At 43.3% G+C, this 21,746-nt stretch overlaps 2 protein-coding genes across 3 annotated transcripts in view; one reads left to right on the forward strand and one right to left on the reverse strand.

Moving 5' to 3' along the window:
- The window catches only part of GP1BB (glycoprotein Ib platelet subunit beta), a 218,518-nt gene that overhangs the window by 100,002 nt on the left and 96,770 nt on the right, over nt 1-21,746 (reverse strand). The gene's annotated exons all lie outside the window — the stretch shown is intronic.
- Nucleotides 1-21,746, forward strand: part of GNB1L (G protein subunit beta 1 like) — a 70,551-nt gene that overhangs the window by 19,707 nt on the left and 29,098 nt on the right. The window lies entirely within an intron of this gene.

The following is a 21,746-nucleotide window of genomic DNA, read 5'->3' on the forward strand; positions in this document are numbered from 1 at the left end:
GTTTGCATAGGCCCAGAAAAAATATGGGAAAAATGGGGAAAAATATCCTTGGCCTAATTACAAGAAGGCCTCACCCCAGAAGTTTATTGGCATAAGATCGACTCTGGCTCCAGGCGTATCAGTCTGTCCAACCCGAGTCATTCTCCGTGGTCCCAGTGGAACTTTTTCACATTTTAGCTGTTGTTGGTATCAGGTCAGGAGCGATTTCTGAGCGTAGAACCAGGAGGAACTCCTGAACACCGCTGGGTATGACCCCAAAACAAAACAAAACAAAAAATATATATATATGAAACATAAATGTCCAGTAAACTTACGAAAATATGTTTAGGAGTCAGAGAGATAGTACAGAAGTTAAAGTGCTCAATTTGCATGTGACTACCTCCATTTGGGTCCCAAGTAGCATATGATCCCCTGGACACTTCCAGGCGTGATCCTTGAGCACAGAACCAGAAGCAGCCCCTGAGCAATAGCAGGCATGGCCAAACTCTCCTCAAATAAAATAATAATGAAATTACATAGGGATATTGAATATCACCAAGTACATTTTCTGTTAAGATTCTGTGGATTTTTTTTATTTATATTTATTGACTATTGACTAGCAGTGCTCAGGGGTTTCTTCCAATAGTGCTTAGAAACTGCAATACTAGAGTCCAAACCTGGGCCTCCTGTGCGCAATGCATATGCTCAATATATTTATTTTATACACTACTGGATTGGATTTACAGTGTCTTTTGAGGATTTTTACATATTTATTCATTACGGATATTAGTGTGTGGTTTTCTTTTCTTGTTCTATCTTGCCTTGTTTTGGTATTTAGGTCGAATGGCTGCTTAACGAGTTGGGAGGTTTGCCCTTGTTTTCTAGAAGAAATTGTGTAGAACTGCTGCTGTTTGCTTTCTGAGTATTTGGTATAATTTACAAAAGAAGTTCTATGATCAAGATATTTCTGTTTTTATGAAGAATTGTAACAAAAAACGCATTTTCATTTTGGAGGCCTGGGGAGGGCACATAGCCAGCAGTACTTGGGGGTTACTCCTGGTGGTATTGGGGAGATTGGATGCTGCTGGGGATTGAAGCTGGCTGCCAGCATACAGAGTATTTGCTCCAGCCTGCTGAGCTATCTCTACAACCCAAAACTGTCATTCCTTTCATCCAGATAGGGCAAAGGGGGTCATTTCTAGGCGATCTAAGATAAAGTCATCAAGTCTGAGGTCTTAGTTTCCATTTCATCAGTGTGCATGGGTTATTTATCACTTCCCTTTTATCCTTTTTTTTTTGGTAGGAGGGAACACAGCTGGCAATGCTCAAGGGTAACTCCTGGCACTGCACTCAGGAATCAGTCTTGAAGTGATCAGGGGATTATATGAGCTGCCTGGGATCAAATGCAGGTTAGCAAGCACCCTACCCACTGTACTAGCTCTCCTGCTCCCCTTTTATTCTTTTAGTATTTGTGGTGCCTGGGATATTTCTTAGCCCTTCTTTTTTATTGTCTTTTTTGGGGTTTGCTTTTTGTTTATTTGTTTGTTTTGGGCCGGTGATGCTCAGGGGTTACTCTTGGCTGTACAATTAGAAATCGCTCTTGGCTTCGGGGACCATATGGGACAACAGGGGATAGAACTGCAGTCCGTCGTAGGCTAGCGCTGGCGAGGCAGATAACCTTACCGCTCCTTGCCACCGCTCCGGTCCTTAATATCCTTTTTGTTTATTTTGGGGCCACACTGGCAGGGCTCAGATCTTACTCCTAGTTCTGTGTTCAGGGATAACTCCTGACAGGGCTCAGAGACCATATGGGATGCCAGGGATCAAACCTGGGTTGGATACGTGCAAGGCAAGCTCACTACTATCACTTCGGCCCATGTTATTGTCATTTCTTTGGTCGTTGGACTAGGTATCAACCAATTCAAGATTTATGTTACTTTTTTAAAAATTCATTTATTTTTATTACATGGGGCCCTCTAAAATAGTGGTGAGAAGCCCAGTGGCCAACCAGGCCAGAGAGCTTAATGCTCGGCCCAGCATCACAATGCTTCAGGTGACTGCCTGGTGTCTGATCCTGGTGTCTGTGCATGCCAGGCATTTGCTCCAGCCCTTAGAGCTATCTCCTCAGCAACCTTCCCCTTTTTTGTCTTTGGGGCACACCTTTTTCTTAGTTCTCTCTGCATTTCCCCTTTCTTTCACAGATACTATTCTTCATACAGGATCCCCTTTCCATGTTTCTTCTGGCCAGAAAGATGGTATATCTCCCAGGGCCACATTCTCCACCAATCTCCATGTCTTAGACTTAGACTGATCCTTGCTGGGGCTTGAGAACTGCAAGACGCATAGCCCTTCATAGAGTTCGTCTCATTCTTTACTATTTGGGGAGGGGGATCACACCCAGCAGCACTCAGGGGTCACTCCTGGCTCTACGCTCAGAAATCACTCCTGGCTGGCTGGGGGACCCTATGGGATGCTGGGATTTGAACCACCGTCCTTCTGCATGCAAGGCAAATGCCCCGCTTCCATGCTATCTCTCCAACCCCATCATTCTTTACTTTTTTGACAGTGCTCAGGGGCTACTCTTGGCTCTGTGCTCAGGATTCGCTGCTGGCAGGGTTGGGGGTACCATATAAGATGCTAGGGATCGACCTGGGTTGGCCATGTGTTAAGGCAAGTAAGTACCCTATCCTCTACTACTGCTCTGGCCCCTCCCTCTCATTCTTTTTTTTTTTTTTAATTAAATCACTGTGAGATAGAGTTAAAAAGTTACTAATAATTGACTTCCATAATGTTATGGAACTCACAATGTTCCAATAACTGTCCCTTCACCGTGTTCATTTCTCACCACCAATTTCCCCTGCTTACCCTCCCCTGCCCCCCTCTTCCCCCCCATTCCGTGCCCAGTCCCAGTCAGTCTCTATGGAAGACATTCTTTCTCTTCACTCCTCTTCATTTCCTTTTAGGCACTGTGATTTATAATACTGTTACCGAAGGGACATCATGCATATCACTTTACTTCCTTTCAGCACCAAGTACTTGTCATGAGTGATGATTTCTAACTATCATTGTCATAGTGGCCCCTTCTCTGCCCTCATTACACTCCCCCATCATTTCTATCATCTTTGGGTATTATTCTCATACTGTTTTTTAATTATATTCTACAGATGAATATGATCATTCTATTTCTGTCCCTTTCTCTCTGAATCATTTCATTCAGCATGATACTCTCCATATCCATTATGTATAAGCAGATTTTATGATTTTATTTCTTTTGAACAGTAGCATAGTATTCCACCATGTTGATTTACCAAGAGTATTTTTTATCTATTCATCTGTTCTTGGGCACTTGAGTTGTTACCAGATTCTGGCTATTGTGACTAGTGCTGCAATGAACACACGAGTGCAGATATCTTTTCTTCATTGTTTTGTGGGTAGTTAGGGTGTATTCCCAGGCATATTGCTCAGTAAATGGAAGATCAATTTCTAAATTTTTGAGGAATGTTCATATTGTTTTTCCAAAAGCCTGGACCAGCCTACATTTCCATCAGCAGTGAATTAGAGTCCCTTTCTCCCTACATTAGTTCCAGCACTGGTTGTTCTTGTTTTTTGTGATATGAGCCAGTCTGTGTTGTGAGATAATTTCTCATTGTTGTTTTGATTTTTATGTATCTGATGATTAATGACGTGAACATTTTTTCATGTGCTCTTTGGCCAACTGTATTTTTTTTTTTTTGTAGTTTGTATTCATTTTTTTGGGCCACACCCAGTGGTGCTCAGAGATTACTACTGGCTCTTCTCTTAGAAATTGCCCCTGGGCTCGGAGAGATAGCACAGCCAAGTTTGCCTGAGTTTGCCTTGCAAGTAGCAATCCAGGACCTAAAGTGGTTGGTTCGAATCCTGGTGTCCCATATGGTCCCCGTGCCTGCCAGGAGCTATTTCTGAGCAGACAGCCAGGAGTAACCCCTGAGCACCGCTTCTGGGTGTGGCCCAAAAACCAAAAAAAAAAAAAAAAGAAATGGCCTCTGGCAGGTTTGGGAGACCATATGGGATGTCAGGAATGTGCCTTATGGTTTCAGGTCTAATATCAAGGTTTTTAATCTGCATTTATTTGATTTGTATGTATGGGTTAGGTGTAAAGTCAGTAGTAAGCCTTGAACATTGGTGGGTGTGACCCAAACAACTAAAACAAAACAAAACAAAAAAAGATTCCTCTCCGGCAGGGCCACAAAATGTTGTATGGAGGGCCGTTTGCGGCCCACGAGTTTGAGACCCCTGGTTTAGGTTCAGTTTCTTGCATGTAGCTGACCAGTTTTCACAGCACTACTTGTTGAAAAAGTTGCTCCAAATCATATTTTTGCTTTTTTTCTTGTATGTTTGTTTTTTATTTTTGGGCCACACCCAGTGACGCTCAGGGGTTACTTCTGGCTATGCACTCAGAAATCACTCCTGGCTTTGGGGGACTATACGCAGTCCTTCCTTGGCTAGCGCGTACAAGGCAGAGCCTTAAGCTCTGCACCACCACTTTGGCTTGCTCTTTTATCAAAGGTAATTTCTTATACCTGGAATCTGTTTTAGGATTTTCAATTCTATTCCACTGATCTGAGGCTGTGTCTTTATTCCAATACATACCTTTTTTATTAACTTATTACTGCTTTATAGTACAATTTGAAATTGGGGAAAGTGATGCCTTTCATCTTCTTTTTCCCAGGGATTGCTTTATTAACTCGCAGGGGTCTCAAACTCAATTTACCTGTGGGCCGCAGGAGGCAAAGTCGGGGTGATCCTTGAGTGCAAAGTCAGTAGTAAGCCTTGAACATTGGGGGGTGTGACCTAAACAACTAAAACAAAACAAAACAAAAAAAGATTCCTCTAGGGCAGGGCCACAAAATGTTGTATGGAGGGCCGTTTGCGGCCCAAGGGCTGCAAGTTTGAGACCCCTGCGAGTTTAGTTGTTTGTGGAGATTTATTGTTTCATATGAATTTGAGTAGTGTTTGATCTATTTCTTTGAAAAATGTCCTGAATATCTTAAAGGGTTTGCATAGAATATATACAAATCTTTGGGGAGTATTGGCATTTTAATAATGTTAATCCTCCCAATTCAGGAGTAGGGGATGTGTTTCCATTTTCTCATGTTCTCTTTTATTTCTTGAGGCAATGTTTTGTAGTTTTTTGTTTTTTTGTTTTGTTTTGTTTTGTAGTTTTTTGTTTTGTTTTGTTTTGTTTTGGTTTTGGTTTTGGTTTTAGGTCCACATCCAGTGACACTCAGGGATTATTCCTGGCTATGCGCTCAGAAGTCGCTACTGGCTTGGGGGACCATATGGGATACCAGGGGATTGAACTGTAGTTCATCCTAGGCTAGCATGTGCAAGGCAAATGCCCTATAGCTTGTGCCGCCTCTCTGGCCTGTTTTCTAGTTTTCTTTCTATGGATCTTTCATCTCTTTTGAGTTGATTCCAAGGTACTTAATTTCTGAGACACATTGTGTCTTCTCTTTATTTATATCTTCTCTTTCATTATTCGGATATAGGAAAGTCATGGACTTTCATGTATTAGTTTTGTAACCTGCCACTTTACTATAAAAAGCTATTATTTCTTGGGGCTGGAGAGATAGCATGAAAGTAAGGTGTTTGCCTTGTATGCAGAAGGATGATGTTTCAAATCCCAGCATCCCATATGGTCCCCGAGCCTGCCAGGAGCGATTTCTGAGTGTAGAGCCAGGAGTAACCTCTGAGGGCTGCCAGGTGTGACCCTCCTCCCCCCCCGCCCCCCCCCCAATCTGTTGTTTCTAGAAGCTTTTTTTTTTAGTCTTTAGGATTTTATTTTATTTTTAAACTTTATTGATTGATTGGTTTTTGGACCACACCCAGCAGCGCTCAAGGGTTATTCCTGGCTCTGCACTCAGAAATTGCCCCCGGTAGGCTGGGGGACCATATGGGATGCGGGGAATTGAACTGGGTCCCTCCCAGGTCAGCCACATGCAAAGTAAACACCCTACTGCTGTGCTATCTCTCTGGCTTCAGATTTTCTAATAGTATCAGATCACCTGCAATTTATGAGAACTTGACTTAACTCCTTTTCTATCTGGATGCCTTTGATATCTTTTTTTTTTTTTTTTTTTTTTTTTGACTAACTGCTATAGCAAATTCTTCCAATACTGTATTGAATAGAAGTGGTAAGAGTGGGCAACCTAGTCTTGCACCTGATCTTTGAAGGAAGATCTTTGGTTTTCCCCCCATTTAGTATAATCTTTGCCATAGGGCTTGTGGTGAACAGCTTTGACCATATATATATATATATATATATATATATATATATATATATATAGAGAGAGAGAGAGAGAGAGAGAGAGAGAGAGAGAGAGAGAGAGAGAGAGAGAGAACGAGAACATGCTCAGGGATGACTCCTGGCTACGAGAACAGAAATCACTCCTGACTCAGAGGATCATTTGGGATGCCGGGGATCGAACCCAGGTCTGTCCTAGGCAGCTGTGTGCAAGGCAAATGCCCTACTGCTGTGCTATAGCTCTGGTCCTGGCTTTGACTATATTGAAGAAAGTTCTTTCAATTTCATTTTGTTGAGAGGCTTTTTTGTTTTTGTTTTTGTTTTGTTTTGTTTTGGGGTCACACCGGGCAGTGCTCAGGGGTTACTCCTAGCTCTACACTCAGAAATCGCTCCTGGCAGGCTCTGGGGACCATATCGAGATGCTGGGATTCGAACCACTGTCCTTCTGCATGAAAGACAAATGCCTACCTCCATGCTATCTCTTCAGCCCCTGTTGAGAGTTTTTATCATGCATTGATGCTGGATCTTATCAACTTTTCTCTATATCTATTGATATATGATTTTTCTTTTTTCTTTTATGGATATATTATATTATGTTGATTGACTTGTATATGTTAAATCATCCTTGCATGCCCAGGATGAATCCTACTTGGTCATGGTGTATTATCTTTTTGATGAATTGTTGAATTCATTTGCTAGTATTTCATTAAGGATCTTTGCATATGTGTTTATCAAGAATATAAGCCTTTACTTCTCTCTCTCTTTTTTTTTTTTTTTTTTTGTGGTGTCTCTGCTTTGATAGCAGGATGATGTTAACCTCATAGAAACTGGGAGTGTTTCTGTTTCTTCAGTTTCTTGGAAAACCATGAGAAAGATTGGCAGTAGATCCTCTTTAAAAGTTTGAAAGAATTCAATACTGAATCCATCTGGCCTTAGTTCTTGTTTTTGGAAAAAATTGATGACCATTTCAATTTCCTCAATAGTGATAGGTCTGTTTAGGTATTCCAGCTCATCTTGGTTCATCCTTGGAGGTTATAGGAGTCTAAGAATTGATCTATTTTTTTCTAAGTTCTCATGTTTCATCGCATAAAGGTTCTCCAAGTAATTTTGGATGTTCCTTTGAATTTCTGTGTATCTGTCTGATTTGGTTTATTAGGGTTCTTTCTTTGTGAGTCTTGTTAGTGGCTTATCGATCTTGTTTATTTTTTTCAAAGAACCAGCTCTTGGTTCCATTGATCCTTTGGATATTTCTGGGTGTGTGATTCCAGTTAGTTAATTTCACTCTAAGCTTTATTATTTCCTTCCTCCTACCTGCTTTGTGGTCCTTTTGTGAGTAATTTTCCAAGTTGTTCTTCAGTTATTCAGTCAAGTTATTATGGTGGGCCATTTATTCCTTTCTGATGGGTGCTTGCAAAGCTATGAACTTTCCTCTTCACTTAGCTTTTGCTGTGTCCCACAAATTCTGGTAGTTTGTATCTTCATTCTTATTTGTTTCCAGGAATCTTTTGTTTTCCTTTTTGATTTCCTCTCTGGCCCACTGATTGTTTATTAATGAGCTATTTTGTTTATATTATTTCTCTGTTTATGTTCATGATTAATTTCTATTTTTCATGTATCATGGTCTGAGAATGCAGTTGATTTGATTTCTATCCTCTTGGCTTTATGGAGGTATGGTTTTTGTTCCACATGTGGTGTATTCTGGAGAATGTCCCATGTGCACTCTACAAGAATGTGTATTTGGCTTTTGGGGGATGAAAAGCCCTATAATATATTTACTAAGCCTTTCTCTTCTATTTGTTCGTTTAAAGCAAGTATTTTCGGAACTGGAGCAGTGGCACAGAGATAGGGCATTTGCCTTGCACGCAGCTGACCTAGGATGGACTGTGGTTCTATCCTCTGGCGTCCCATATGGTCCCCCAAGCTAGGAGTGATTTCTAAGTGCATAGCCAGGAGTAACCACTGAGCATCACCAGATGTGGCCCAGGAACCAAAAATAAATAAATAAATAAATAAATAAATAAATAAATAAATAAATAAATAAATAAATTCTTCATTAAAAAAAGGCAAAGATTTTCTTGCTTAGTCTAGTTGATCTAGCAAGAGGTGACAGTGACGTTTAAGTCTCCTGCTACTATTGTGGTACTATCAGTGTCTTCCTTCAGGTCTGTTAGCTGTTATTTTTTGTTTTTCTTTTGTTTTGGCTTTTGGGTCACACCCAGCAACGCTAAGGGGTTACTCCTGGCTCTATGCTCAGAAATCGCTCCTGGCAGGCTCGGGGGACCATATGGGATGCCGGGATTCAAACCACCATCCTTCAACGTCTAAGGCAAATGCCCTACCGCTGTGCTATCTCTCCGGCCCCTGTTAGCTCTTGTTTTAAGAAGTTTGCTGGTTCCTCATTGGGTGCATATATATTTAGGAGTGTGAGTTCTTCATGTTATACATGGCCTTGATCTCTGAGAAATGACCTTCATTGTCTCATAACCTTTTTGAGCTTGAAGTCTGTCTTCCCATACTAGTGTGGCCACACCATCCCTTTTTTTTTATTTAAGTTTTATTATGATACCATGATTTACCAAGTTTTTCATAATATAGTCATTTAAGGCACTAAATTTTCAAACACCAAACCCACTACCAGTGTGACCTTCCCTTCACCCATTCTCCTATCCACCACCATAGTCTGTCTCTATGCAGGCACAAATTCATTTCATATTGCTTATTACAACACAAAGACAAATGAAATTATCAAAATTTAGATCAACATGGATCAATTTGAAATGATTGTTATCTCTCCATCAGAGTCTTAAGAGTTTACTGGGCTGGGGCCAGAGAGATAGCATGGGGGTAGGGCATTTGCCTTGCATGCAGAAAGACGGTGGTTCGAATCCCGGCATCTCATATGGTCCTCCGAGCCTGCCAGGAGCGATTTCTTAGGGTAGAGTCAGGAATAACCCCTGAGCACTGCTGGGTGTGACCCCCCCCCAAAAAAAAACAAATAAACAAAAAAGAATTTCTGGGCTGTGTTTGAACTTTCTGTATACTCTGTAGGCTCACTGAGGTGGGTAGATGACTATGTAATTTTCTCATCAGACTTCCTGTGATACTACTATAAGTTATTGATATGTAGTGCAGTCACATGAGGCCACATGGTCCATGATTTATAGATCTAAAACAAATTTGGTGGCATGAAATTTTGATATGGTTAAGTCACAGCTGGACTGCTTCAGAGCTACTACTGACTGATCAAATGTTTTTCTCTTCGTGTTTGGGGGACCACATGGTGTCATGCATGCAAAGTATGCAGTAGGCTTGGTTGGGGGAGGAGGCGTACACCCCTTAGTCTTCAGGGGCACACCTGGATCTGTGTTCAGGGGCTATGCTTGACTGTATGGGCTCATATACAATGCCAGGATTCAAACCAGGGTCACAGTTGCAGTCACATGCCAGGAGAATGTCTTATCCTCTGTACTGCCTCTCTAGCTCCTGAAAGCAGGTATTTTAACTCAACTTTTAGCCAATTTTGCAAGTTGTATATAAAAATAAAAATGAGGTGAGGTGGAGAGGTACAGCAGGTTAGGTTGCTTGCCTTGCTCATGGCCAACCTGGCTTTGATCCCTGGCATCCCATATGGTTCCTCAGTACCACCAGTAGTAATTCCGGTATATAGAGCGAGAAATAATCCCTGAGCATCACTGGGTGTGGTTCCCAAACCAAAACTAAGTAAAAGCCCTAATTATTTAAATGTTAAATTATGATTGGGGCTGGAGAACCTAGTACAGGGGGTAGGGCACTTACCTTGTATGTGGCCAACTCAGAATCAGTCCTGGCATCCCATATGGTCCTCCAAGCACCCCAGGAGTGATTCCTGAGTACAGAGCCAAGAGTAACCACTAAGCATCACCAACTGTGTGCCCCCAAACCAAAAAATTAGAAAATAAATAAAAAATACGGAACCTTCTTACTGGCTACTTTAGGATTTTACTTGTCTCCCAAATCTGTCTTCTAATTGTTTACTTTTCAGAGTTTTCAGTTAATTGCTTTTCATATTTTTGCACCAGAATTTTCAGTAATAATCAACCTGAGTGGGGCTATAATGAGGTTACTTTTTCTTGACCAAGACTCAAAGCCTGTGAGTTTTAAAATTAAAGTTCTGGGGCTAGGGAGAACTCAAGAGACTGGAGTAGTTTTCTCAACCTTTTTCCCACTCTTGCCCCATTGGACCTTGTTTTCTTTCTGTGTCTTCCTATCCAATCAGTTGGTCCCTAATCTCATATTATGTCCCCCCAGTTCACATGATTTCCTGTGGCCCCCGTGGAATATCCTGGAGCTCCACCAGTGCTTATGGCCCCCAATTGAGAAACTCAGGAGCACATGCTACATGTTGGAGCTTTGGGTTTGGTCCCCAGCACCATATGGTGCCCATAGAATTGGTAGGAGGCCTCAACAGTGCTCCAAGAGTAGCCCCTGAACTCTACCAGGTTGACCCCCCAAAAATAGTTTCTTCATGAGTAAGGACAAGCTATATTTTTAGGTGGTTAGTGATCGTTTGCATTGTGTTTGTATGAATTATCTTTATATCTGTTGATCATTTTTCTATTTGATCTTTCACTTTTCCTTAAATTTAAAGAATTCTATATATTTTTAAAATACTAGACTTTTCAAAAAATACTAGACTTTTCAATTTCCTTTGATTTACAAAAGTTATTAATTGTTGGGGCCAGAGAGATAGCATGGAGGTAAAGCATTTGCCTTGCATGCAGAAGGTTGGTGGTTCAAATCCCGGCATCCCATATGGTCCCCTGAGCCTGCCAGGAGCGATTTCTGAGCATAGAGCCAGATGTAGTAACCCCTGAGCGCTGCTGGGTGTGACCCCCCCCCAAAAAAAAAGTTACTAATTGTCAAGAATTTTGTCTGTATTGCATATAGGATTTTCTCTGATAGTTATCATTTGCATATGTAGAGTTCTGTTTTATTTCCTTTTGTCATTGAAATTAAAAAATTGTTTTTATCATTAATTTTCTAGGACTTTTCATAATGACCATGAAATGCTGTCATTTCACCTCAAAGATGGTTTAACATTCTAATTTTAAATTTCTATGCCAGTAATTATTTTTTTCTTGACTGACTGCATCAGCTTAAGCTCTTGTATAATGTTGAATAGTAATATAGACAATAGGTATTCAGATGTGAGTTGTGAAGAAAACATTTCTTCATAACTGTTGGTATTAGAACTTTGTAGGTGTGTGCACCTATTTTAATTTTTTTAAGAACTGCATGATTTTCTGTTTGCTTAAGTGTCCTAACAAAATGTGAGTATTTTGTGAGTAATCTGCATACATTATAAACATGGGTTTTTTGTTTGTTTATTTAAACATAGTCGTTAAAAGAACTTAAGTAGAGAAAAAATAGCCCGTGGATATTAAAGTTTCTAGAGACCTTTTTTTCACGTGAATGGTTTCTGACTTGCAAAGATCATAGTCCTAAATCAATCATGCTGCTTTGCTGGGATAAATCTACATGGTCATATGTGTTGGTTTCTTAATTCTGTTTGATTTACAATTTATTTACAATTTGCATGTGGTACTCATAAGTGATGATCGTTTCTTGGTTTTCTATCTTTATTTTCTTCCTTTTTTTTTTTTTTTTTTGGTTTTGAGGCCACACCCAGTGGTGCTCAAGATTTACACTTGTCTCTATGCTCAGGGTTACTCCAAGTGGTGTTACGGGGACCTTATAGAATACTGGGGATCAAACCAATATCAGTCATAGATAAGGCAATTGCCTTACCTGCTATACTATCAGTCTGGCTCCTCTCACTTTCTTTTCTTTTATTATTGTTTGTTTTGGGGCGATACCTAGCAGTGCTCAGGGTTGGCTCTAGGTTTTCTGCTCAGGGATCACTCCTGACAGTGCCCAGGGGATCATATGAGTATCAGGGATCAAATCTGGGTCAGCAAGTTGCAAGGTAAGTGCCTTACCCAATGTACTATCTCCCCAGTTCCTCTCTCTTTTTTGGGGGGGTCACATCCAGCAGCGCTCAGGGGTTACTCCTGGTTCTCTGCTCAGAAATCACTCTTGGCAGGCATGGGGGACCATATGGGATGCCGGGATTCGAACCACTGTCTTTCTGCATGCAAGGCAAATGCCCTGTCTCTATGCTATCTCTCTCCCCCCTCCATTTTTTTTTGACCAAAACTTCAATTAGTTCATGAATTCTGGTATGTAGTATTTATCGTTGTTGTTGTTTTGTTTTTGTTTTTTGGGCCACACTCAGCGGCACTTGGGTTACTCCTGGCTCTGTGCTCAGAAATAGCTTCTGGCAGGCACGGGGACCACATGGGATGCCGGGATTCAAACCACTGTCTGTCCTGAGTTGGCTGCTTGCAAAGCAAACACCTTCCAGCCCTCATTGTTGTTTTATAAATTTGTGCTTTAAGTAATTTCTTTTGACCTAAAACTCGTTTAATAAGTGGTTTAAACTTTTTTATGGGGAAAATTTTTTGGTTTGGAGATTTGTTGGTTTACTTTGGTCTTTGGGTTACACCCACTGTTTTCAGGGCTTTCTCAGGGCTTTCTCCTGGTTCTGTACTGGCAAGCTCTGGGACCATCTGCAGTACTGGGGATTGAACCTAGGTTGGCCACATGCAAGACAAACACCCCTGTGCTACTTCTCTTGTCCTGATTCTTTTGGTTTTTGTTTTGTTCATTTTTTATTTTATTGCATTGCAGATATAGAATAATCTTTCTTTATGAAGTTTATTGCAACTTTCTTTGTGACCCAGTGTATAGTTTTGCAGTTTCCTGTGTATCAGCATGTAAGTTGCCTTATACAGCCATGGTATGTACGCTATCTTGCCTCCTTATTTTTTTTTTATTCTGACTTGTATTAAGTAAGAACACTATATCATAGTCTCCAGTCCTTGCTTCTCTGTAGTTTTTGCTTTATAAAGGTGGCATTTGTGTTTTGAGTACAGGGATGTCAATAACTATAGCATATTTTCTCTGGCTTATTCTTTTTTTTTTTTTTTGGTTTTTGGGCCACACCCGTTTGACGCTCAGGGGTTACTCCTGGCTATGTGCTCAAAAATTGCCCCTGGCTTGGGGGGACCATATGGGACGCTGGGGGATCGAACCACGGTCCGTTCCTTGGGTAGCGCTTGTAAGGCAGACACCTTACCTCTAGCGCCACCTTCCCAGCCCCATTCTCTGGCTTATTCTTTTTTTTTTTTTTTTTTTTTTTTTTTTTTTTTTTTTAATTTTTATTTTGATCATAATGGTTTACATAGTGTTGACAATAATATTTTAGGTACATATTTACATAAAATCAGGGGGGATTCCCATCACCAAATTGTCCTCCCTACACCTCCATTTCTGTCCTACCTCCCATTTCCTCTTCCCTCATCCCAGGTCGGCTTGAATATGTGGTCCCCTCTTTATCTAACCCACAACTTAGTAGTCTTGCACCTGTTTGGTCTTGATGCCTCCCTTAGTTCCCCCTCTAACTGGAGGCAGGACTAGCTAGTTCAAGTTGCGTGGTTTTGTTTGAAAAAGAGAAAAGTAATAAACTGGGGTAAGGATCTAATACCCCGAAACTGGGCGGAATCCTTCTAGAGGCTCTCATCATCGTTTTGAGAGATGGAGAAAAAGAAGGTGAAACACTCCACCAGTATCAAAAGAAGTGTCAAATATCTAGTGAGGGCTTGAGCTGTATCGATAAGCACCACAAAAAAAAAAAAAAACAGGCAAACAAACAAACAACAAAAAGCAAAACAAGCAAAAACAAACAAACAAAAAAAACACACCATGGTCTTGAAATGAGAAACATGGCATAGCACATAACGAAAGAAAAGAAAGGAAGAGAAAATATAAGTATGGTTGGGGACAGTTTCAATAATCACTCCCAAACAGAGAAATCGACCAAAATAGATAGGTGAATAAAAATAATAACAACAATAATAAATGGAGGTAAAAAATATATAGATAATAACCAAGGTTTTGTGCTTTTTGTATTTTTATTTTTTCCCTCCTGCCCTGGCACAGTAAATAGTGGGGTCATTCGAAAAGGAATTCACTTGGCCTAAGAGATATGGGGTTTCTCCGTCCTTGGAGCATACTGTCATGGGATCAACACTAGACTTTGCTCAGGAGCCTTTACTCTCCCGGTGGTGGTTTTTTTTTTTTTTTTTTTTTTGGTGTGTGGAAGACTTCTGTTCTGTGTTTAGAGGTCTCAGTATCTGCACAGCTCCTGAGGTGGGACTTATGATGAAGTCAGTCTTTGTGGTTCTAGAGGTTCTGTTACCTCCGTATCATTTTAAACCATCTTCTGTGGTTGGTGATCTTGGTCTTTGCCCTGATCCTAGGGTGGCACCTAGGATAGCATCTTTCTTTGTGCTTCCAAAAGCCCTGTTCCGTTACAATTTTCTCTGCCGGACCTTTGGGACTGGGGATCCTGGTTATTGTGCAGGTCATAGTTCAAACCCTAAACTAGGGCTTTTTTTTTTTTTTTTTTTTGGTCCCAAGATGTATACCGTCTGGTCGTAGTTCTAGCAGCCAGTCAACTATAAATCACGATCTTGGCTTTTGGACCTACCAAAGGGTGCCGAGACTTCTGGTTGTGTCTTGTCGTTAGCTGGTAAGGTAGGTTAATCTGCTCTGAGGTCAGGATGTTCAGATTTTCCTCATTGTCAGGAAATCATGTTAGAGTTGGCCCTTGTTGTTGACCCCGAGCTTATTCTTTTTATTTCTTTTTTTTTTTTTTTTTTTTTTTTTTTTTTGGTTTTTGGGCCACACCCGTTTGACGCTCAGGGGTTACTCCTGGCTATGTGCTCAGAAATCGCCCCTGGCTTGGGTGGACCATATGGGACGCCGGGGGATCGAACCGAGGTCCTTCCTTGGCTAGCGCTTGCAAGGCAGACACCTTACCTCCAGCGCCACCTACCCGGCCCCTATTCTTTTTATTTCTTTCTTTTTTTTTTTTTTTTTTTGGTTTTTGGTTTTTGGGCCACACCCGGCGGTGCTCAGGGGTCACTCCTGGCTGTCTGCTCAGAAATAGCTCCTGGCAGGCACGGGGGACCATATGGGACACCGGGATTCGAACCAACCACCTTTGGTCCTGGAACGGCTGCTTGCAAGGCAAACACCTCTGTGCTGTCTCTCCAGGCCCTTCTTTTTATTTCTTTAGTTTATATTGCAGTTCAGGTAGCATGTCATGTTATTTCTATCTAGATGTGTGGCCACCAATAGTGACCAACTTTAGTGGTGAAGAGGTATAGACTTTTTTGTTTTTATTTTGGGGCCACACCTAGTGATGCTTAGTGGTTGGTTACTCCTGACTTGGCATTCAGGAATTACTCCTGGCTATGTTTGGGGAACCATATGGGATGCTGGGTATCAAACCCTGGTTGGCCATGTGCAAGGTAAATAATTGCCTTAACACAGCCCTGGAACATACTTGTTTGTAATTGCAGCTCTTACGTTAGAAAGTGTCTGACTTTGTGAAATCTAATGTTTTCTGGCTAGAATTCAACTTTGATATCAGCATTCCAACTTCTACTATCTTATTGTTATATCTTATGATACACCTTTTTCATCGCTAACTTGGATCTTTCGTAATCGCTGGTTTCCCTTAATGGCTTTTATGATCAGAGTATGAGTCGTTTAGCAGTTGTGTGGTGAATATTTTCCCTCTTTTTTTACTTCCTTTAATATTTCTTGATAAGAATTGTGATTTGTGTGTGTGAGTTTGTGTATGTTTTGCTGGGAGGTCACAACCAGCTGGGCTGTTACAATCAAACAGCAGAAACCAAGTATCATACTCAGATGGCATCTAGGGGACACCTGGGGTTTGGAGTCGTGACCATATGCTTCCAAGACTGTGTGGCAGGTGCTCCAAGCCTCTGGACTCTGGCTCCATGCTCCTGAAATTGATGACTTCCAACTCCACCCATGTGAGACTGGAACTTTTTTGCTCTCTTGTTTGTTTTTGGGCCACACTCGGTGATTCTCAGAGGTTACTCCATTCAGAATTCGCTCCTGGCTTGGGGGACCATATGGGACACTGGGGATCGAACCAGGTCGTCCTGCATTGGCCCCGTGCAAGGTAAACACCCTACCACTGTGCTATCACTCCAGCCCGCTTTTTCTTTTTTTAATTGGCTTGTGTGTGCTCTAGTCTGAGCGTGTTCACTTTGCCACTGGGGCCGTTGGTTTTTTTGGTATCTTTATCATTGTGTACTGCTGTTGATTGTGTGTCCATTTCCCTGGTGCTCCACGGACTTCAGCTCAGCATTGGACAAACTGATTTGCTACCTAATCTGCTGGGTGTGTAAGTTACATCACACTGTGGTATTGATAGGCATTTCCAGAGTTAATTTATTAGTTTCAATGGTTTTTCTGTTTGGGGGCTTCGGGCCACACATGATGGTACAGGGACTACTCCTGGCTCTGCTTTGGGGACCATAGGCAGTGCTAGGGATCAAACCATGCCGCCCATATGCAAGGCAAGTTCCTAAATAAACCCCTGCCACTATCTTGCTAGCCACTACACATATTCATATTTATTTGACATCTGTTTCTTTCAAATACCTGTTTAAGCCTCTTGATCCTTTTTCCTTTTGGGGTGGGGTGTAGTCACACCTGTAATTGCTCAGGGCTAACTCCTGTCTCTGTATGTAAGGATCACTTCTGGTGGGCTCTGGGGCCATCTGGGGTGCTAGAGATTGAACCTGAGTCCACTTTATGCAAAGTAAATGCCCTACTCACTGTACTATCGCTCCAGCCCCCCCCCCCCGCCAGTATTTCCTTATCACTTCAGCTCCATGGTATTTCCTTTGTTATTATGCTGATCTGTGACATTTTTTTTATGTTCTGGATGACTCCAGTGTGGGTGTTTTTCTTCTCCCTCTGCTAACATGCTTTTACATCTATAAACTTGAAAAAAAAAAGTTGCACATATAAAGTAACAAATACCTTATCCCTTTCACTTGTCTGTTCCTTATGGTTTTTGCTGAATTCACTTCATCTCTCACCTAGGACATTTTAGAAAGATAGAGATTGATCAGTATGGTGTGTTTTTTTTCTCCAAAGTTATGGCCTAGGAAGAAGAAAAACTCCACCAAACAGCAGTGTCTTTTTGATAACACCAGCAACAGTTGTGTATCATCTGCAGTTCATATTGCCTTGGCTGTCCAAATGTCCTTTACAAACACCTTCTGATTCTAGCTTGAATTCAGGCTTCAATACAGCATTTACAGAGTGTCCTCTCTCTGCTTAGAAGTTGCCCTGTTTGTCGCTCTTGTTTCTCTTGGGCGTGGCCTTTGACAGATCGTGGATGGCGTAGCCTATGTCCTGTGGACCATTTGAAGATGTATTCCCTGCATGCTGTGTCTCCTTGTATCAACCCTAAGATAAGCGATACCTATCTGTTTGCTGTTGGCAGTGCCCACTTCCATCTGTTGTCCTGTTACCCCGGGTGATGAGCTGCACCGCTGCACCTTCACACAGTAAGAACATCCCATTTCCCAGCAAAAAATTACCCCTCTGGGTCCTGTTTTATTTATTTTGGTTTCTGAATCACACCCAGAGGTGCTCAGAGCCTACTTCTGCCTTTTTTTCAGGGAACACACCTCGAAGGCTTTGGGGTGCCTGAGATCAAACCCAGGTCAGTCACATGCAAGACACAGCCCTACCTGCTGTTTTACCATTCCAGCCCCATGGTTCCTACCTACTTTAGACCCGTGTGGTGGATTTGTAGTCTTTGGTTCTCTACTTTGTAATTCTTTTTTTCTTCTTTTTTTTTTTTTTGGTTTTTGGGTTACACCTGGTGGTGCTCAGGGGTTACTCGTGGCTCAGGGGACCATATGGGATGACGGGAATCAAACCCGGGTCTGTCCCGGATCAGCCATGTGCAAGGCAAATGCCCTACTGCTGTGCTATTGCTCCACCCCTCTGCTTTGTAATTTCATGTCCTTTTTCTTCTTTTCTGTTTTTGGCTTTGAGGTTATACCCCTCAGAATTTGAGGTTTATTCACAGGTTGATGCTTGGAAATCACTACTGTAATGCTCTAAAGATCATGTGATACTGGGGAATAAAGTGGGGCTCTAGTATGTATAACCTGCACCCCAGCCCTTTGAACTACCTCCCTGCCTTTCAGGTCTTTTTGTTTTGGGGCCACTCCTGGCAATGCTATGGGGTTACTTCTTGCTCTGTACTCAGGAATCACTCCTGGCTGGGCTCAAAAGATCAAGTGGGACACCAGGGATTGAACCTAGGTCAGCTGCATACAAGGTAATCACCCTACATACTGTACTGTCATTCTGACCCTGGTCCTCCTTTTTCATTCATCCCGAGTTCATAATCGTGAGTGATTAGCTCTGGGGTCTCATTCTGCTTCCTCTGCTTTATCCCAGGTCAGTCCATATCGGTTTCTTTGTTCTACATCTTTTATCCTGAACCTGCCTTCCTTAGGGCTTTATCTGCAAATGCACTGATGGAGTGGGGGTGGGGCTCCTGTGAGAAGACATTCCAAGACTGAGGGGACCCCCTACAGTGTGCACTGGAGCTGAAACCTAGGGTGGGCTTTGTCTGGTGCCTCTGCCTGCAGCCTTGGTTCTGGTTCATTCTGGCACAGCATCTAATCCTGTGAGGTTATCTACTTTGGCCCTGAGTGCCCTCATTCACTTACCCAGAGGTCTGGATATCCCATCCTGGGCACCACACAAGCCCACAGAGCAGCTGCTGCACAGCCCTGTACAGCACAGTCCAGTTATATGACTGTTGCATTTGTGTTCTTGAGCTTCAAGCTTCTTTTTGTTTGTTTTTTGTTTTGTTTTTGTTTTTGGGTCACACCCGGCAATGCTCAGGGGTTACTCCTGGCTCTACGCTCAGCAATCGCTCCTGGCAGGCTCAGGGGACTATATGGAATGTCGAGATTCGAATCACCATCCTTCTGCATGCAAGGCAAATGCCCTACCACCATGCTATCTCTCTGGCCCAAGCTTCAAGCTTCTTTTTTTTTTTTTTTTTTTTTTGTGGTTTTTGGGTCACACCCGGCAGTGCTCAGGGGTTATTCCTGGCTCCATGCTCAGAAATTGCTCCTGGCAGGCACGGGGGACCATATGGGACACCGGGATTCGAACCAATGACCTTCTGCATGAAAGGCAAACGCCTTACCTCCATGCTATCTCTCCGGCCCACAAGCTTCTTTTTTCAACCATGTCAATGCTATATTAAGACGTAGACTGGTCTTTAATCAGTGTTTCTAGTCCTTTGCGGGGAAGACCCCTGGAGCGTGCTTCCTGTTAGGAGTCCTGCCTTCTGGTTGATGCCCACTGGAACCTCAGGTGCCAGCAGGGGTTATAGGAGAAGCAGGAGGTGCTGGGGTCCACCTGGAGGTACTGGCAGCATTTCATGTGACCTATTCCTGCACCCTCACACCCATGGGTGACCAATTAGAACCCAATGAGAGGGCCTGTTTCCGGGTATCACTGGGTGTTGACCCACTTGATTTGATGCTATGTGCTCTTGGTTGGTCTCCAGGCTCATTCCCAGAGCAGTAGTCATCTTGCTAGAGTAAAAGGAAAGGATTTCTGAGCCGGAGAATGGGGCACTCGAGGCAGTCCTGCCACCTGTGTGGGGGTCAGGCTCTGGAATACCTGCAGGCTCAAGCACATGGAATGGGGGATATATGTGGTATTTGGGCAGAGCCCTTCCCTGATGCTACCTGTAATCCTGGAGAGTGACTTGGATCCTGCCTGATGACTCTCCCCTGGCCCCCCCGAGGGGCTTCCTTGACAATCTGATCATGCCCACTTGTACCACGCAGCCCAGAAGGGCCCTGGAGAGAACCCAGAGGCCTGCTGGGCAGCTACTTTGAGGGGGCTGCATTGTCATCTGAATTGGGGGCAGAAGGCTAGTAGAGCTGTGGGTCTTTGGCGGCTGTTGGGGTGGCGTGACGTGCTAGACCGTCTTCCTGTCTCATCACTGACATCTTGAAGAGCAGCAGAATGCAAAGCCGTGCTCTGTGGATTAAGTTTCCTGTTCCTTTGCCCTCTGGGAGGAAAAGGCAAGTGGGAGAGCTGGGAAGGGAAACGGCGGCGGGCAGGCGGCAGGTATCACACTGCGACCTTGCGCAAGGGGCTGCGGCCTCCGCTCGGGGCGGCCCGCTGCCAGGGGAGATAGGATAATGCGATTACTCTCAATTAGATTAATAAAGAATAATTAGATGTCATAAATCAAGTAATCATAGTATATTGTCATGGGAGAAATATGCAGCTAGAATTAATTAGTTTTCAAATACAGCGTTTGTTTTAATTGCCTGGAATGATGGAGCCCTTAATTGCCGATGCATCATTTTGGCCAGAGCGTTCCTTGGTGGTTGGAACAACGTGACGGGTTTGTTCCCTGCAGTTCTGGGGAAACAATGGAGGTGAGCTCGATTTCATCACCTCTGAGGGAGCCTGGTGCTGGTGAGGTTCTGGAAACTCCCGTCAGGCCGCAGGCGGGTGGCAAGTGTGGGCTGAGCTCTGGCCACCTCACTGCCGATGTGTGTGCGTACACTAGGGAGTGTTGCTCACACACATGTACCTGCCATGGCGATGAGTGAGTGTCAGCACATGCATGCCTGTCTATGAGTTGGGGGTGCTACGTGGTCCATGCCTACACATGTGCATGTGAGTGGGAGCATTGCATGGCACATGCACGAATGTGCATGTGTGAATGAGAGCATTATGCGCTGCATGTGTGTGAGTGCCAGCACTGTGCTGCAGAAAGAGTGGGGTAGCCTGATGACTGGTGGGAAGCCTATCGCAGCCTCGGGTGGGATGGTCATGGGGCTTCCATGCTTGGTTTTCTCCAAACCTGAGTTCCATAGGCTGGGCCTATGTATCGTCAAGAAGACATCTTGCAGGTGAGCAAGATGTAGAGACCCCACAGATGTTCTTCTGAGTACCCACTCCATATATACATGCACACCTGTAATACACACATATGCAGAACTTGCAGGGCCACTTCCAGTCGTTTGCCTGTCCCGAACCGTGCTTGGCAGGGCCAGGTCATGGGGATCCTCTGTTTGGATCCTCTTGCCATGTAGGATCTATCCTTGCCTTGGGAAGGGTCCGTTTGGCTTTTAGCCAAAGGGGAGAAAGGACTTTTAGGTTAAAAGGAAAGAGAGCCTGAAGCAAGCAAGCAAGCAGGGACTCGTCTGTTTGTCAAGCACATTCCCAGGGCACTCCCCCCCTCCCCACTCCTCTTTGAACCCCCTTGGAGTGGAGTCAGTGATGGGGCTGCCCCTACCCAGCCAGGGCCTACAGTCTGTTGGGGACGGGGCAGTGGCCACATGCGGCTCATGGCACCTGCCATATGTGGGCTCTTTGTGGGCACTCTGAGGGGCCCAGTCGGTGCCCGTTTACTCATTGGGGCATCGCTTAGGTGTCAACTTGTTTTGCTTCAGTCAGGATTCTTCTTGCTTGCTTTGCTTCTCTGGGT

The sequence above is a fragment of the Suncus etruscus genome, chromosome 17, assembly GCF_024139225.1.
Source record: "Suncus etruscus isolate mSunEtr1 chromosome 17, mSunEtr1.pri.cur, whole genome shotgun sequence".
NCBI classification, from domain to species: domain Eukaryota; kingdom Metazoa; phylum Chordata; class Mammalia; order Eulipotyphla; family Soricidae; genus Suncus; species Suncus etruscus.